This window comes from Macrosteles quadrilineatus, unplaced genomic scaffold (genome assembly GCF_028750875.1).
Source record: "Macrosteles quadrilineatus isolate MER2022 unplaced genomic scaffold, UCM_ALF_1.0 Scaffold_2__2_contigs__length_208266976, whole genome shotgun sequence".
NCBI lineage: Eukaryota > Metazoa > Arthropoda > Insecta > Hemiptera > Cicadellidae > Macrosteles > Macrosteles quadrilineatus.
Genome location: NW_026542595.1, coordinates 158,435,203 through 158,453,242, shown reverse-complemented (window position 1 = coordinate 158,453,242; position 18,040 = coordinate 158,435,203). Strand labels below are relative to the sequence as shown.

Here is an 18,040-nt window from a genome sequence, read left to right as displayed (position 1 = left end):
ACACAACACAAAGAATGATATATAGTGATACATTCCGAATGATTAGTTAACAATTGATTAAAGGAAAACAAAGCAAAGAAAAACACTTGTTCACAGCTTGTGTTGGAGAAATATCAGTAAGTGGTTCATAAAAACATGGGTGTGTTCTTAACCTTGAAACTATTGACAAAATAATATTCAAACCAACAATTTCTTCAGAACTCAAACTTGTTGAATTCTTCCACAAGCGAGTCATACATATAATAAAGTGATTTAGTGGTGTGCCTAGGCCCATTAAAATTAAGCAGTACCTACGGTACAATTTAGATTTGTTTCCTATCAACAGGGGTGTATTTCAACAGTTTTTACAGTAGGTTTAAAGAACCGTGTTATTATCCTCTGCATTCCCATCCCGTTGGGAAGCACGGGCAGAGCAAAGTAGTAATTTTAAAAACACTCCCGGTAAATTGTAAATTTTATCAGTTTAAATGTAGGCCTATTATGAGCAAAACCAAACGAGTGTTTCTCTGGTCACCAAAATGTTTCTGGCCTTAATAATAAAAGATCAGAAATAATTTGAAATTCATTTTTAATGAACACATGCACATTCACTAAAACTCATTTCAACAAGTGTAAACATTGAAATATAATCATCTGTTAATAGGCAGGATTAAAGTAAAGTTATGACAAATAACTCCACCAATGGTATTGACGGAACTAACAAGATAACTTCCATCTCAGTTTACACTAAATAAACCCATAATTTACACCAGAAAGACACAGACTAGACACTAATTATTAATAAGCAAAAGCCTGCTGTCTGATAACGATTACAAGGACTGTTGAGAGAGTCTAAACAGTTTGTGTCAGCAGATTAGTCACAGTTCTAGGAGAGGCCAGCCACACCCAGCTAGCTGCTAGCTCAGCACTACGTCTTCACCTGCTGCCACTCTTAACTACTGTTGTACACAGTTTTTAGGTCTTGTAAAGTTTATTAGTATATTGGTTTCCCAATACTTTTCAGAAATTGATTTTATGATTTTTTTTGTTACAAATTTTAATGGAAAACACAAGCGGTAATGGGAAAGCAGACCAAAACAAAACACATGAATGGTCTGTGGATTTGCAAGGGACCAAACCTGTTGTTGATCTCACAATTTTGAGATACTAACCACAAGATGCTAAACAACAGTACACAGTCAATACAGATTCTTAGTAATTTGATGTAAATCACTTTTGATAATTTGGATAGTTCTAAATAAAACTCTGTAGAGAATCTATTGATGGTTTTAATGTTAACCATTTTTTTTATACACTCGTATTTCAAAATCCAAGCAGAGGGCAGGCCGATTTGGAACATGCAGTAATTCAAAGTTTCGTCGGCTGAACTACACTATGATTCAAAGGGAGGGAGGAGAATTTAATTGAATTGTCTGGTTGGCAAAGTTTGCTCGATGAAAAAGCTACAAAGCCCAGGTCAACCATGTTAGGGTGGTAACAGTGTCTTGACAATAACATTGGCATGCGCCTCTACTCACTTTAAGTACTTCGAACACTAGCGCCAAGCCAGCGACCAGCACAGAGACAGCTTTGGTACCACTTGACAACCCCCTACAGCCTACTCTAATGTAGTAACCAAGTTGAAGCCTAATTTTTAAAAATAGTTTAAATTTACTAAAAATAGTTTAATTTTACTAATTTACTAACAATGAAATTCAATTGAAAATCTCTTGAGATTTGTTTTTATAAATTCAAAAATAATGTTTATTTATAGACATACCTAAAAAATACTTATTTCCCCTTGACCTTGAACTCCAACTCCACTCCACTTGTGTCCATTGAACCGGGCCTACCCAGCCTATTGGGAAATCTGGCCCTGCTCACTGATAGTTAAAAATTGTGAACCATACCTACATTTTTAAAAACGCTCCAAAGAAATCTGTTCTGCCAGAAATTGCTGCGCCCCTCAAAATTTGGTGTTTTAGTTTAGACCAGTGCCTAGTTGGCCTAGTGGTAAATCCAGCCCTGCTATTAAGTATCTAGGACAATACATTTGATGATGCTGATATCAAACTAAGAGAACTGTTCATAAATATAAGTAGGTAGGTTTTCAAACCTAAAATCAGCCCCGTATTTATAGGAAAAATCCCTACAGACGGAGAAGGACTATTACTTTACGGTAGGTACTCTAATATGACAAGGAACTAATTTATTTTTAAATCGTATAAACAACAACAGTTTAAAAGTACCTAGTATTTCAGAAAAAAAACTATTTAATGAGTTTTATAAAGAGTTTATAGCCTAGTGGTTTTTGAGGTCCGTATTAGGCCTACAGGAGAGAGCAAATGCAGAGATTTTATCTCCTAAAGAGCAAATTATAGGTCAAATTTAGAATAATAAAAAAGCAATTTTTTACAATAAAATCATTAAGTATGCAGCATGATTATATTTTTAGATATTTGTAGAAATACCTACATAAAAATGTTATACGTTAAGTAAAAAAATTGCAATGAGGACATTAACTCACGTAAGAAATAAAACATATACACCTAGATAAGTTAGGGCACAAGGGGTACAGAACCTCTGCAACTTATCACACTCAATAACTTGCATCTCAGATTGAACCTAGGGGAGGGTGGCTGTGAACATTGTTTTGGGAAAATCCAAAAATGTAGTTCCAGAATTGAAGGCTACTGCAGTTTTATTCCCAATGGGAATTTCATCAGACTTCGAACAACATCAAATTTCATTCCAGAGGAAGTTGTCATGGTAAAAATCCATCATTCCCGGTACCGAGTTTTTGTAATGTAGTTTTATTTAGGTAGCCCATTTAAGTTATTTTATTAAAAATTTTCTTTTTGCCTACAAAATGAGTAGGCCTATCTATTCTATATATAATTCAGTTTTACAAATCTTTGTACAACTAAATCTAGAGTTCTACTGGACCGTTTTTATTAATTAATGGGTCGTTGGAAAGCTTAGGTCGTGTAGATTTGCAAATAGTTATGAAAGTTTGTTTTTGTTATGATGTATATGGTGAAAAATTAAAAAAAAAAACATGTTTTCCATAAGAAATACATTGAAAACAGTGTTTTTCACACTTTTTATTTGGGTGCGACTTTTAGCTGCCATTTTTTAATATTTACAAGAAGTGCATGGTATCAATTTGTAGGAGATTTTATTCTCATTCAGAATATCACTTTCCACTTTGGTCGATTTCCTCACCATTTAAAAGTTATTTGCAAAAAAGCTAAGCAACCTCTGAATTTATAGTAGGCCTAATGAGAAAATGTTGAGTTTGGGATATTTTTGTTAAACTTTGTACAACTAAATATAGACTTCTACTAGACCGATTTGGTTAATTAATGGGTCATTAGAAAGCCTAACTCACGTAGATTTGCAAATAATTATAAAATTGTGATTTTATTAAATTTGTGGTAAAAAAGTCAAAATAACATAATACATTAAATTTTCAAGTTTCCGTTTTCAAGATTCTTTTTTTAGCCAGCTTTTGGCTGCCTTTATTAAGTATTTTCAAGAAATGCATAGAAGTTATTTGTAGTAGCCTAAGTTTTATTCTCTTTCAGAATATCACATTCACTTTGGTCGATTTCCCCTCCATTTAAAAGATATTGGCAATAATTTAAGTGATCTCCAAATTTATAGTGGTGAGAAAATGCTGAATTGAATTAGATATATTTTTGTTAAACTTTGTACAACTAAATCTAGACTTCTACCAGACTGATTTTGTTACTTAATGGGTCGTTGGAAAGCCTAATTTGTGTAGATTTGCAAATAATTATGAAAGTTTGATTTTATTAGATATTTGAGGTGAAAAAAATACAAATAAAAAATAATACATTTAAAACTCCTTTTTTCCAAGTTTATATTTTCAATTTTATATTTGTAGCCAACTTTAGGCTGCCTTTATTGAGTATTTTCAAGAAATACATAATAGCAATTTGTAGGAAATTTTATTCTCTTTCATAATATCACCTTCCACTTTGGTCGATTTCCTCGCCATTTCCAAGGTATTTGCAAAAACGTTAAGCAACCTCCAAATTTATAGTAGTGAGAAAATACTGAATTAAAGATGTTGTTAAGCTTTTTACAATTAAATCTACAGTTCTACAGGGCTAGCCTATGTAGCTATACTTTAAGGTTCTAAGTTATTAACCGATACGTTAGGCTGAGAACGTTTTAACAAAAGACCAGTAGCCTACCTATTTCAAATTGGTAAGTTACTGTACACCTTTTCTTAACTTACTTGTCCCTTCATGATTCACATCTAAATTAATATCAAATACCCCCGCCGCAGCAAACCTGCCGACTAAGCAAATTTATATTTGTCTGCATTAATTTTCAATTAAATTTAATTACAGTACACGGTACACTAGGTTTCATGAGTAGCCTACCGAGGCTTGCTGCTACAGGGAGAGTAAAAAGTATGTTTTTTAGTAAAATATTTAAACAACTTAAGTTTAGGCTATAAGGGGTAGCGGATTTCTACCCCCGGATATTTACCCCCATGAAAAAACGCCTACGTCATTTTGACATCACGAGGGGCGGGGCCTATACATTGTCGAGAAACAGCCCGCGACTGGAAATTCTCCCGGACATCTACCCCCCGGACATCTACCCCCCGGACATCTACCCCCCGGACATCTACCCCCCGGACATCTACCCCCCGGACATCTACGCACGGAAATCTACCCCCGTGGTACTTATGAAACTTGTAATAGATGTCGATAGTTGTGAGCGAAACTGATAAGTTAAATTGATGAAATAGTTGTATTTTGTATAATATCTATACAAATTTGATTATTTATTGCTTTATTACAAACCATGAAACGTGATCGCTCCACTCAACTTGGCTTTCACTGCCATGAAAGCAATCCTAGTTAACAAAGTTGCATCTGCATGGGTAAATGTTTATGATTTTGTTTAAATATATCATTGTTGATTGAAATGGCTTGTTGTACATGTTAAGCTTTCCATGCAATGTGCAAAGGTTTGTGATGTATTACATGCACTATCATGGTATAAAATTTAAAACACGTACATTTATTTTAGGCGCACATTAAAATTGTATGTAAAAATCAAATTTATTTTGACGAATATCTAAACAGTAACTGTTTAAAAATATTGCAAACAGTTACAAGTATTTAGTCGCAGAAGAGGGTTTAAAAAAGGTTTTATTGAAACTCCTGAGAAAAAAATCTTAGAAAGGGCATTCACTTGCACGAAGAACATGTTGTGTCAATCAGGTAGACAGACAAACCCTTTAGAAAATTAGAATACTTTCATAAACACATCAACAACAATCCTACGAAGAACGGGAAATGCTACCAGGTCCGTTTCGGAATGCCGGGGGTTGAAACTATTTGAACACCTGCGCTGCCTCGGTACAGAGTATTTCGCGGTAAGAAAATGTAATTCGTTCTTCCAGCATTTCGCTTAGAAGTTTTAATTATGTTCCATACTGATCATTGAACGCATGAGTTGTATCTTGAATTCTATTAGTGCTACAATAGATGCCCCATCATATATCCATATGTTAATATCTGGTTGACCATGCGGTGCTCGGGGTGCTTTGATGCAGATTTATCGGTTTGGATTTTTTTAAATAAAACATAGTTTTTTCCATAAGCCATTTGTAATCAATTGTATTAAGGCAACTTCAATTACACTTTATTTGTAACATGCCAAAACAGTATGAAATGGCTAATATGATTCCTTATTTTCTTTTTCTTTGTTTTTGTTTGTAACCAACATGGCAACTCATAAGGCCCTATGCTAAATATTTTTAACTTTTAAATTCAATTTTCTCAAAAGTTTGCGTTTTTAAATACAATTGCATAGGTGTATTTAAAAATAAAAACTACACCTAAATACAAAATGTCATCAAAGTCTTAGATCCGTTTCCGAGATCCGAGATGTATGCAATCATTGATCATTTAAAGTAATGGTGTATATGTTACAACTAGCTTTATACCCGTTCTACGGACGGGATCATTTAGCCATTTGAAATCGTCTTATAATCAGAACAGCAGTTCGTTTGCATATTTAATAAATAAATCAAATATTTAAGTTAAGGGTCAAACTTTTGAAGCAATTTTGAGTTGCGCTGCATCTTAAGATTTAAAATTACACCTCAATCATAAAAATCGGTGAAGTAGTTCGGGTGAAAAAGGGCTGTTACAGCTTATTTCATTAGAAAGATAGATAATGTTAAACAAGACAATGACATATCACATGCTTAATACTTCATATTAGAGGTTGACGATTAACCGAAGAGCCATTGATTTACATAAAGCAAAATCAATTACAACAATGAATATTGGCCGATACGTGGCAGAGATGACCACGGGGGGTAGATTTCCGGGGGTAGATGTCCAGGGGTAGATGTCTAGGGGTAGATGTCCGGGGGAAGATTTCCAGTCGCGGGCTGTTTCTCAACAGTGTATAGGCCTCCCCCCTCGTTAAAATGACGTAGGCTTTTTTTCATGGGGGTAAATATCCGGGGGTAGAATTCCGGCGACCCGGCTATAATATAATAAATAAATTTAGGAAGTTTGATCAAAATATACTAGGCCTATTCATAAACAAGCAAACTACAACATTTTACAATAGCCTATACTTATTCTCCGTTAGAATAACATGGGCATTTAAAAATATTTTTTTAAATTTTCTCTTTAACCAATAATTGTGCAAAAAATACTTTGATATAACTAAATTATTAGTTTTTTAGCTCTTTAAAGAGGTCTGGAGAGAAATAAGGAAATTTTGTAGCTTATTTAGAGGGTCAAAAATAAGAAAAACCAATTTTTCCCCATAAAACCCCGTCCCCATGGTCCAATCATGCTGGTTTGCAAACACATTCAAGTTTAACCCACCTTACACCATCAAACCAAATTTCTTCAAAATCGGACAAAAATTACTCAAGTTATCATGTTCACGGACACAAATATATTAAAATATACAAGTTAATAGGCTATACTTAAATAAATCTATATATATATATAACTTAAAACTTTGACTTATAACTTTTATTTCACGATTCTGAATCAACCAATTGACGGATTTTCATGATTTTTGTGTTGAAAGAAAGATAATTTTAAAAACTAGGGAATGTCGAAGCCATAACTTTTGTTTAGGGGTTCAGTTTTTTTAAATTAATTTTTAGTTTCTAAAAAGTCTAACAGCCGACGCTAAGTTAGCAATTCAATTTCACAGAGCTGGTTTAACTAACAGTTGGTTTCTGTCATTAAAATGTTTATGTTGGATTAATATGTTAAGCTAAACATCTTAAAACCTATTTCTATTGTACACTTTAGGCTATATTTTGAAGAAATTGTCTAACGTATTTAACAAAAAATAAAGGACATTTTGATTTGATTTGTTACAAGTTGTTTGTTAACAAAAATATTGATCGTTTGCCTACATACTATTTCACCTTTAAATGTAGGCTAGTTGTTTTTACTTTCTCCCCCTATACCATAGTATATGGAGAAAGTATTGTTTTCGTCAAAATTTTCGAGTTTGAGTTTTGAGTGGATATATTCGTTTTGGGTCCCCCTGGACCCAAAAAAGTGGTTTTCGAAGTGATGTCTGTGTGTGTGTGTGTGTGTGTGTGTGTGTGTGTGTGTGTGTGTGTGTGTGTGTGTGTGTGTGTGTGTGTGTGTGTGTCTGTGTGTCTGGATGTGTACAGAGCTAGAGACTACACCTGTGGTCCGATTTCGATGAAATTTGGTATTTAGGTTCTAATCCATGGTATCTCCAGGCGTTTTTTTTCATTTTTTTGAAATTTTGATTTTTAATGGGGATTTTCCCATAAAAAACCGGAAAAATCAAATTTTCTCAAAAATGGCCCGAACGATTTTGATAAAAATTTAGTAAGTTGTAGCCCTTTAAATTCTGAACAAACTGGTAAAAATCCCATTTCTCTAAAAATTACGGTTCAAAAGTTATGGTAAATTATGTTATTTTCCCATAAAAACCCCATAAAATAACGAAAAATAGGATTTTAGAAATAAATCCGGTTTTTATTCAACATAGTACGTTATGGTCCTTACAATTTTGATAGTTTTTTCAATTTTTTAGAAATTTTGATTTTTAATGGGGATTTTCCCATAAAATAACGGAAAAATTGGATTTTCCCAAAAACGGCCAGAACTATTTTGATAAAAATTTAGTATTTTATGGTCTTTTATATTCTGAACAAAATGGTGCAAATCCCATTTCAGTAAAAATTACGGTTTAAAAGTTATTTTAAATTATGTTATTTTCCCATAAAACCCCCATAAAATAACGGAAAAATCAGATTTTTCCAAAAATGCCCCAAACGATTTTGATAAAAATTTAGTACGTTATAGTCCTTTAAATTCTGAACCAAATTGTACAAATCCCATTTCCGTATATTTACTCTCACCGCTTACACATGATAAAGGTTGTTAACATACTTATGGGAGAAAGTATGTGTCAGAATGCTGATACCGTTTATTTACAGTAAAAGATCTGCGTTATCAGGAGATATGTAATTTTGAACTTAACATCTCAAAGGTATAGCCTATAGGGCCTAAGTTAATCAAGTTTTGTCATAAATGCAATCTGAGAAAGTAGCCTACCTATGTAAGTTGATGCCATGATATTTTCGCCTAAAAGTTAATCTTTTAAGATATAAGTGGATTACATGATGGTACATCTTTTTCTTGCTGTTCGAACGTGTATGATGGCATAGCCTACCAACATTTTTATTCGTAATGAAAATGTCAACTGGTGTAGTAGGTTTCTAGAAAACTGTCCATATAATGCATAATGGAATATGTATATACATTATTGTTGTGTTATATACATTATTCAAGGCGGAGGTTCGGTATAACTTACTTAGCAATATATTAGCAATAGTTGACATATTTGTACATATTATTTTTTTTCCTTTTGAAATATGACAGGAACATTTGATTTAGCAATTTGATATAATTATTAAGAAAACTGACGCAGTTAATCCAGTAAACCTGGTCAAAAACGAAGAGATGGTATTAAGTATTAGGTATTATTAGCTAAGAAATTAACAATTTGAGTAAGGGCCTAGCCTAGGCTATGAATCAAGCAACCAACATACAAATTGTGTAAGCTTAGCTCAATTTTAACTTACACTCAAGCAATAAACTTAAGTTAAGGGCTGCACTTTACTTTAGGTCCTACACTCATTCGATTCAAAATATCGATTGATATATCGATTAATCGATTGTTTCATTCGATATATCGTTTGGTTAGTTTAGGTAAGGTTAACCTAACCTAACTGACCAAACGATATATCGAATGAAACAATCATATAATCGATATTTTCAATCGAATGTGTAGGACCTAAAATAAAGTGCAGCCCTACTTAACCCTCAGAATGTTATGTGGTTTTGTGTCGAAATTTCGACTCACAAACACTGTTTACGGCGAAGGCTCTATGACTGACAAAATCGGATTGAACTGGATCGAGTTAGGTATCGTTTTATTTGGCAGATTCTAAGCTTTATCCCGAGGTCTGTCTCTAAGCGCTTTTTTCTCTCAAGCCGATCTTAATTGTAGCAGACAGCTGACGTGCGTATTTGTAAACAGCTTGGTTAACCTCGCACCGATGACTGATGTGTTTTATTACGTTTATCATTGTTTTAGTGTAAAAATCAAAAGTAGTGATATACGTGGTGCATTATAAGAAGATTTAAGTGATTTTGAAGGGCTGGTTGATGATCCTGAAGAAGTAGGTAGTGATATTGATGTAAATTATCAGCCAGATTCCTAGCTATGGTTAGGCTATGCATTCTTAGCTAAACGAAATGTACCGAAATCTGTTTTTGCCCATAACTTATTTATTTGCAAATCTTCTTCCTTACAATTATTATATTTTTGGAATCCTCATAAAATTTAGAACAAAGTGGCTATTTTCAAATATTTATAGGCCTATTACCTATTTATACAATTACATTGAGCGCAAACTTTTTATTTTTTGAAAATTTTCCAAAATAGGCCTATTTTTTTTGCTAAAAAATTTTTTTGAAACAAATTTTCGGCTGCACTTTACTTGACGTCCTACACTCATTCGATTGTTTTTTTTTTCGATTCAATATTTTCATTCGATATATCGTTTGGTTAAATACAACGATTAAAATTACCTTAGGTTAGGTTAACCTTACCTAACTAACCAAACGATATATCGAATGAAGCAATCGATTAATCGATATATTGATCGATATTTTCATTCGAATAAGTGTAGGACGTCAAGTAAAGTGCAGCCAAATGTTCCTTATGTTTTATGTACCTATAATATTGAAGCCCATGATTTTCCAAACAAAATGGTATATAGAACAGTATAATTAACTTTGTTTTTAACCCTCCGAGTGTCCCTTGTTTTGGCCTTAATGTCTGCCTATTTTTAGCTCATTTGCAAGGTTTTATTAAAACGGATCTGAGAAGCTTAAAAACAATGTTAATTATACTGTTCTATATACCATTTTGTTTGGAAAATCATGGGCTTCAATATTATATATAAAACATAAGGAACATTTGTTTTAAAAAAAAATTTTAGGTAAAAAGAAAAATTATTTTGGAAAATTTTCAAAAAAAAAAAATATAAGTTTGCGCTCAATGAAATTGTATAAATTATAGGCCTATAAATATTTGAAAATAGCCACTTTGTTGTAAATTTTATGAGGATTACAAATAGGCTATATAATCATATAAACTTAGTGAGGTAAGTTATCAAATAAATAAGTTATGAGTGAAAAACAGATTTCGGTACATTGCGTTTAGCTAAGAATGCATAGCCTAACCATAGCTAGGAATCTGGCTGATAATTTAGGCCTACATCAATATCACTACCTACTTCTTCAGGATCATCAACCAGCCCTTCAAAATCACTTAAATCTTCTTATAATGCACCACGTATATCACTACTTTTGATTTTTAACACTAAAACAATTATAAACGTAATAAAACACATCAGTCATCGGTCCGAGGATAACCAAGCTTTTTACAAATACGCACGTCAGCTGTCTGCTACAATTACGATCGGCTCGGAGAACATACAGCGCTGAGACAGACCTCTGGAGAAAGCTTATAATTTAACGAAAAGAACGATACCTAACTCGATCCAGTTCAATCCGATTCAGTCAGTCATAGAGCCTTTGCCGTAAACAGTGTTCGTGAGTCGCTGCAGCGACGCATGACACTCGGAGGGTTAAGCTTCTCAGATCCGTTTGAATAAAACCTTGCAAATGCGCAAAAAATAGGCAGACATTAAGGCCAAACCTAGGGACACTCGGAGGGTTAAGTTTTAAAGTGTGCACTAGAAACGTAGAAAAGGATGAAGGCGGCACACACATGGATTTTGAGACAAAACCTATATTCACACAATTAGTAAAGAACCATGTAGGGGTCTAGGCCTACTTTTCATGAGAGCAATTTCAATCCATGTAGGCCTAGGCCTACGCCTAGGTTTATATAGAGTTGTGTAGGTAAGAAGTGTAAGTAAAAAAATTGTATAAGCTCTTGATTAATAAGCCTAAGAACTTTTATAAAATTTCAGGGGGCTAGGCCTACGTTTAGGGGGCAAGAAGAAAGTTCAAAGCCAGTGGTGAGGTACCAACAATAGATGAGATTTTTAGAATTAGCAATAAATTTCATTTAATTCATACTAAAGTGAATAAATAAAATAAGAACCAACAAAGCAACTTGAAACTAGACAAGTCCTAGGCTACGGTAAGTTCACCTACTGAGTCTTATGACAAAATTACCTTGTAATGTGCTTTATCGTGCGTGCTCTGCTTGAAGCTTTATGTACCGTGGGTATCTTACTAAGCTAGTGAAAAAACTAATAATATATACTTCGAAATAAAAGGTAACCAACCAAAATGTACTTAATGTAATATAAAAAAACTCAACCACGCCACGAGCTCGGGAAATTATGCTTTCTTTCAGTTCAGTTTTTCAGTTCAGCCTCGAAGTCGAAAAAGATCCAGATCCAGATCCAAGATCCAAGAAAAAAAAACTGCCAATTATGTGCCGGAAACAAAAATTGGAGGTAAATTAAATTCTACTCAAGTAATTAAGAGCCACTAAAGGCATACGTATGAAAATTCTCAAAAATCGCAGAGTTGTTTTAGCGAATTTCCCTATAGGGAAGTAGCTATTACCGTAAGTGGCACGGCAAGATCTAGGCCCGAGACCGATTTACTTTTTGATTTTGATGAACCCTAAACCCTAGAGGGCAAAAACACCATTTGTTCAAATATATATATATATATGTCCGTGAACGCGATAACTTGAGTAATTGTTGTCTTATTTTGATGAAATTTGGTTTAAAGGTTTAAGACGGGATAAACTTGAATGAGCTCGCAAACCAGCGTGATAACATGGGAACGGGGTAAAAACCAGTTTATGGGGTAAAATTGGGTTTACTAATTTTTGACCCTATGGCCTGTAAACACAAAATTTCCCAATTCCTCTCCCTTTTTATAGAGATTTAAAACTAACCCATAACAGTCAGTACTGGGAACTTTAATGGAAATATTAGGGAACAGAATACGGGTCTGACTTAGGGGAGGTACAAATGAGGCATTTAGTTCAAAATTCCTCCGTGAACAGCGCTGTAGTAGAGAGCACTTTGGCAATAAAGGTTTACTAATCTCAAAAATAGTTCTGTTCATAAAATAAAATTATAAATGCCTCAAATTCAATTTTACTATTTTTTTTATTATAAAATTAAACTATAATAACCTAACCGAACTAACCAAACTTGCTGATAAAGAAATAATATAACAACAGTTTAGTAATCGGAAAAATAATTCTGTTTATTAAATAAAACTAGAAATTGCTGAATTAAAATTTTATAATGACTTAATAATAAAATTAAACTGTAATAACCAAACCAAACCAACCAAACTTGCTGATAATAAAAAAATCTTGGACAAAAAGTTAATGCTACCAGCGGGATTCGAACCCGGGACCTACAGTATATCAGCCCGGCACGCTAACCATTAGACCACCGAGGCCGATGGCTTACGAACGTTTTTTTACGGTAATGGCGTTCCCTCAGCTAATAAGAAGCCCTCAGCTGTCATCGTAGCCTCTTCTATACCTCCCCTGAGTAAATACCACAGAATACAAGGGTGTCCCGTTAATTCCCTCGCACGTTTCTACGAATGGACTTAATCTGAAATTTCTTAGATTTTTCTTTCACATCAACAGGCCATTCCAGCATTCCAGTTATTGAGGTTTTGGGTCACTCAGGTCAGTTCACTTTCCCGTAGTTGCGAGATCGCGATTGTCGATTGTCCTTTAATTTCCAACCTAAATACTGTCTTCATTAATTCATTTCACGTAGTAATCACAAAAGAGAACCAAACTAATATTCTGCTGTTGATAACACTATTCTATTTCTTGTATTAATTTATTTTATTTAGTCGTCGGATTATACTTTTTGAAAGATTTTTAGACAAAACAATCCAAATCACTGTTTTGAATGATATTGGACACGTTTCTTTAAAATTGTACTAAAACGTCACTTACCAAAGACCATAATGTGACGAGATAATACGTTATCTGAAAACAAATGGCGACCCTTTTTAGAGTAATAATCTTCCTACCAACTTTCAATTATATTTTTACGTTATAGCTTTGACTATAAATACAACAACATAGTTTATTTACTATCAGTGAATAAACGGAACTAGCTGCTGTGCCCGTGCTTCGCAACGGGAAGATGTATCAAACGTCCATACTGCCTAATCCAGACACCTTGTTAAGTAGATTGAATTTTTAAACAAATAGCCATCAAATGTTTACAAAAATGTATGCCCTACATTGTAATTACCCTAATGTTTATATTAAAATATATCAATAACATAAGTTATATAATTTTTCTTCGTTTCAATAATCAATTGAATAAATATGTGAGGGAATTTCCGTGTGTGTGTCGTTTTCGTTATCTTATCGCCAAAGATAGTTCGGCAGTGCTGGGTTTAAATTTCCAGGGGTCGATGTGAATCAACAAAATATTGTTGATGTGAAATTCCACTCAATATTAAATTCGTTTCAAATAATCTAAAGTATCGATCGTCTGTGTTTAATCTAATTCCTTTATTGAAATGATAGGGTAACTCAGTGAAATGTGCGAACCAGTTGTCGCTATTCACTCATCATCGTTACCCTATCAGACGCGAGAGAAAACGTTGTCGTGTATAACCAATGTGTCGTGTTATCTGTTAATTCAATTCTCGCGTTAGAATCTATTTCAAGAATTAGGTTCGATAGCTTGTACAGCTAGTTAGGATGCTGAATGTTCTTCGAGCAAACTAGGATCGGTATCAAAGGTTATAGGACCAAACTAAACCTTGCTACGCTCCGATCGTTACCCTAACCCCACGCAAATGCGCTCTAAACAACAAAGAGGTTAAGGATATATAGCCTGCACAGCTAAATAGGATGCTGAATATACTTCAGCAATCTAGGAAAGGTTACGGTAGGTTAATCGTTACCCAAACGCCCGTATAAACCTCGTTCGCGACCCTAAACCCCACGCAAATGCACTCTAAACAACAAAGAGGTTAAGGATAGATAGCCTGCACAGCTAACTAGGATGCTGAATATACTTCAGCAATCTAGGATAGGTTACGGTAGGTTAATCGTTACCTAAACGCCCGTATGAACCTCGGTCACTACCCTAAAGCCCACGCAAATGCGCTCTAAACAACAAAGAGGTTAAGGATAGATAGCCTGCACAGCTAACTAGGATGCTGAATATACTTCAGCAATCTAGGATAGGTTACGGTAGGTTAATCGTTACCTAAACGCCCGTATGAACCTCGGTCGCTACCCTAAACCCACGCAAATGCGCTCTAAATAACAAAAAGGTTAAAGGTAGATAGCCTGCACAGCTAACTAGGATGCTGAATATTCTTCAAGTAATCTAGGATAGGATACGGTAGGTTAATCGTTACCTAAACGCCCGTATACACCTCGTTCGCTACCCTAACCCCACGCAAATGCGCTCTAAACAACAAAGAGGTTAAGGGTAAATAGCCTGCACAGCTAACTAGGATGCTGAATATCCTTCAGCAATCTAGGATAGGTTACGGTAGGTTAATCGTTACCTAAACGCCCGTATAAACCTCGGTCGCTACCCTAAACCCCACGCAAATGCGCTCTAAACAACAAAAGGTTAAGGGTAGATAGCCTGTACAGCTAACTAGGATGCTGAATATACTTCAGCAATCTAGGATAGGTTACGGTAGGTTAATCGTTACCTAAACGCCCGTATAAACCTCGGTCGCTACCCTAAACCCCACGCAAATGCGCTCTAAACAACAAAAGGTTAAGGGTAGAGGGTAGATAGCCTGTACAGCTAACTAGGATGCTGAATATACTTCAGCAATCTAGGATAGGTTACGATAGGGTAATTTGGATAACTACGACCCCCACTATCCTTTAAAGATCCCAATTAATCAACAGGCTAACGCTAGCTAAGTGAGCACTAAAACAGCTACCCTTAGCTATTTATAAAACAGCTATTCAGATGTGTAGTGAATACAAAAGCAAAACTGAGCAAAATCAAATGCTATATCGCTAGTCAATGTCGAGGATCCAATCACTAACAACTATAATCGACGGCTAACTATAAACTATTATTCCGGTAGTAGATTCGGTGTTAACTTCGATAGCTATCGATTTCAATACGATCGATAGTTCGGATCAGACGCAAAATAATAACAAAACGTCGAGCAAAATACTGTTGTGTTGTGCGTGGCAAATAGGTTATGTCGTTATTAAATCGTAAACACCTTATAGCTAATTAATTGTGTCTCGTAACTCTCTCTACGTTGAATTAAGTACCAGAAATTCGTTAAGCATACAAGATAGGGTAGGAGGCTATAGAATGGCGTACACGGGAAACGGACAGAGGAGCGCAAGTCGTAAAACTGTCAACCCCTCGGCCGAAGAATTCGTCGGGGTAGGACCAAGGAGCGCAGAGGTGCTTGCGCTCCTTGGTCCTACCCGTGCAAGGAACTAATCCCTTACTTACGAGGGTTGAACAAGACAATGCCTGCGAGTAAATCCCATTAGTCCCGCCTCACTGATTACACCATTGATTCAGGTATATTTTTCTAGTGCAACTTATTACCAAACTAATGTATCAACAAATTACCAGGCCGTAAACTTTCACTTTCGAATTTAAATTGCAATATAAAAGCTGATCCTTCAGTTGAATGTTAAACCACATTTAGATTTTTTTTATTTTATAAAAATGGATTTTAAATAGGCTACTTTTTAATAATTGCGACTTGATTAAGGTAGGTGACTTTAGTCTTCATGGTGTAGATCTAAAATCAATGAATGGAAATTATTGTAAATTAGTAAGTTTATTCACTTTTAATAACTGCTTTAAACAAACATGATCTTTGAAAATAAAGGGGTATAGCACCGTTAGTTTTACCTTAGAAAAGGTGTTGAACCCTATGAAAATGTGCAAATTTGCAATGGGACCCCTCGCTATGAAATATACTAATTTTTATGCAGGAATGGTTTGTAAAATCCTTAGCTAACTTAAATCCATGAATACAATTAAATGCTTTCAACGTGTACCCACCATTGATAAAAAAACCTGAATTTTACATCTTAGTTTTATAGGTAAATTCAACAGACAGAAACCATCTCTTCTTTATGATATGTAAAATGCGCATATCCATTGAAGTACTTTATTTTTCCATTGATTGATAAAAAGAAAAGGTAATACAAAACATACGTACCAATACAGTATATAGTTGATATACTTTGCAGTTTCTCAGACTCGAGAGCAAGGATCGGAGTCAGAATTTTACTATGTATATTGTATTTGTGTCAAAATGATGACTTTTTATGTGGACAATTTTGTACTATTTCGAATCCCATATATTTTTTCCAAAAATACAATACGGGCCATTCTCAATTCATTTCACATTTCTTAGGAGGAAAGCTTTACTTTTTAATGCCAACAGTGATAACGTAATATTACAAAAACAAGATTTTACAAAGGAACAATTTTTTAAAGTTACTTAGCCAACACTATGGTAGCATGAATCAAATTCCATATAATTTTAAATTTATTGCAATTCCAAATCATCTTCCTAATTTAAACTCAATTTGTATTACTTTCTTTTAATTTTCGAATTATCATCTATATTTGGCGTTTATGTTGTCACCATGTAAAACGTTTGTTAAATGATGTATAATATAACATTGTCATCACAATGTCTAAATAGCAACATGTCACAACGTCGAACATCATAATTCATTGTTACTAATGTTTGTACAGGCCTAAAAAATGTTTAAACTGTAGGCCTACGGGTTTTTCAAAAATAACTTTGTTCTCGCTGGATAAATAAGTTTGATTATTTTGCCCTGAAATAATCAGTTAGCCTTATTTAGATGAAACAGTTATTGTTAATTTAAAGAAAAATCACAGTATATTACATTGTGGATGCTGACTTATGGTGCACTCTGATTAGGATTTATTTGCCCCAACGAAGTATTTTTACCCACGAATCTGTGACATTAGTTAGAAAATGTAGGCTACCAACTGCACCGTTAACATTAACCGAGAATAGAACTTTCTTTAGGAATCTGCACCGAATTTGTAAAATTGGTCACCTTATTATATGTACAGCAAGAAATAAAAAAACCCACGTCACTGATTGTAAGTTACTCATTACTTATTATCTCTTATTTGATTCTAGACTCAAAAGTTAATTTTTTTTAATAGATAATTTACTTTGTAACTGGTAACACTACTTGAATAAAGACAAGTTTTAATTTTTGTAGTTTACTCTTTTTTTATAATTCCTTTTAGAGTATGTGCCGGTTATTGTTATTTGAATTTAGCATTAAAATAGAGTAATTATGTTTATATTTATTGGTAATCCGGAGGCTATAAAATCTACTTAAACGATGCTTAAACCATTACTTTGGAAATAGCCAAGTAAATTCTGACTAAACAAATTTGTGCTTGTCTAAACAGTTGGGAATAATTATA

General features: G+C 34.1%; 1 protein-coding gene across 4 annotated transcripts in view; it reads right to left on the bottom strand.

The window, feature by feature from the left end:
* Positions 1–11,961, bottom strand: part of LOC128986823 (uncharacterized) — a 96,945-nt gene extending 84,984 nt beyond the window's left edge. For all 4 annotated transcript variants that reach the window (XM_054407370.1, XM_054407368.1, XM_054407371.1 and 1 more), the window contains exon 1: positions 11,769–11,961. The gene's annotated coding sequence lies outside the window, so the exon portion shown is untranslated. The remainder of the gene's footprint in view (positions 1–11,768) is intronic.
* Between the last annotated feature and the right edge of the window lie 6,079 nt (positions 11,962–18,040).